The sequence below is a fragment of the Buceros rhinoceros genome, unplaced genomic scaffold (assembly GCF_000710305.1).
Source record: "Buceros rhinoceros silvestris isolate BGI_N320 unplaced genomic scaffold, ASM71030v1 scaffold25951, whole genome shotgun sequence".
NCBI classification, from domain to species: Eukaryota; Metazoa; Chordata; class Aves; order Bucerotiformes; family Bucerotidae; genus Buceros; species Buceros rhinoceros.
Window position 1 is genome coordinate 1303 of NW_010394028.1, and position 1765 is coordinate 3067.

The following is a 1765-nucleotide window of genomic DNA, read 5'->3' on the forward strand; positions in this document are numbered from 1 at the left end:
GCTCAGCGGCTGCTGGTGGGAGCTGGCCACAGCTTTGGTCATCAGGGCTGTTACAACCAGAGGTCTAGAAGCGAGCCCACAGCGCTGTGTCGGCACAGAGCAAGGGCAGGGGGTTTGTGGGTTTGCTGCTCGGGGCAGCCCGGTGGGTTATTGTATGTCCTCGCCTACAGTCAGTGCTTGATGTGACTCAATCCCTTCCTAATCCTGATTTTCCAGAGAAAACTGAGTGCAGGAGCCACACAGCCTTAATTTGGGGTTATTTTGCATCTGTCTGTCGGGGTTTTGGTTTTAATTGCACTTTGCTCCATTGCCATAGCCAGTAGAACCCCGGGAACGGGCATTTTTAACGCTGATTTTGTCAACAGCAAAGGGTTCTGCTCTGTTTCTCCTCCCTGCTCTGGCTCGGTCGTTGTGCAGCTCTTCCATTTTGCACCTCCCGTCTTGATACTAGTGAAGAAATTGTGTTGAGGGGACAGAGGTTCCTTTCCTCTGTGTTGGAATGTCACTGGTACCTCAGCTCTGTTCAGTAACATGGAATGACGGCGATGCCAACAGCAGTTGGTAGCGCCTGCCCTCAATAAACACCTTCTCGTTGGAAAGCTCTGGGTCTCGTCTCTGCGTCCCCCAGAAGGCAGGGCCAGGGTGGGCAAGGCCTCTGGCTGCTGCTTCTCCCTTGTGCTATTGGGCTTTGAAGCACTTCAGGAGGCTTTTTGAAGAGCAAGAGTAAGTTTTAGGGTGTTTTTTTTTTGGAGACGGTGGAGTTTTGTGCTCACCATCCCACCAGTTCTCCATGGCGTCTCTGTGGTGGTTTCCAGCCATCGACATGTGACACCGGGGCTAGGTACGGAGCGAGTGCATCTGCCTGGTCCTTTCCCATCTCCAAATCCAGCTGTTTCCTCTGTTCCCTCTCGCAAAGGTGCGGCCTTGCCACCGCCCGTCTCAGCGTCCTCAGGTGCCTGCTCTGCTACGGCCGGTCAGCGCGGGGGATCCACCCCACCTTTCTCGAGGAGGATCCTCCGTAGGCCTCCACCTCACTGGAGTCGAGAGCTGCAGGGCCGGGTAGGTGAGTACCGGTCACTCGAAGCTCTTTGATAGAGTTACCCTTCTGTTCTTGGGGAACCAGTTGGTTTGGGTCTGGTGACACCCGCAGCCTGTTCGAGTGCTTCTGAAATAAAAGGACCATCAACATCGGTTGTGAAGTTTGACAAGGAGGAAACTTGAACGTGGAGTCGGTGACACGGGGACAGGTCACTGGAAGCCTTTTGTCACTGGGGGGAGCTTCTGTTCCTTGTACCTGGTGCCATCAGGTCCTGCCTGGGGTGGGAGTGTCTGAAAACACCCTGTTCCCCTCACAGAATTGGGTTTAGGGTAGAGCTGGTGGAAGGAGCTGGACCTCATGTCTAGTAAGGGTGGTGTCTCCTGAGCGGTCCTGAGGCGTGATGGAAGCGATTCCTCCCCACTGCCAGCTACCGTAACGCTGTGGCTCTTGCCTCAACTACTGGTGTCTCAGTTTCCTGCCTATAGAAGAGGGGCTGGATTAAACTGGAGAGAAGGGACACGAGCTGGGGACACCCATCAGCTCTGTCGAGGGACGCTGGTCCTGGCCACTAGCCCCAGGCTGCAGCTGGTCCCGCTCTCTGCTCCCGGCCTGGCTGGTTTTTATGAGCTCTGAGCTCAGACAGGGAGCGTCCAGCTGGGATTAGAGGTGGTGTTTGCCGATGGCTCCTTTGTCTGCTCCGCTGGAAGGGTCAGCCCGGGGGTTTTC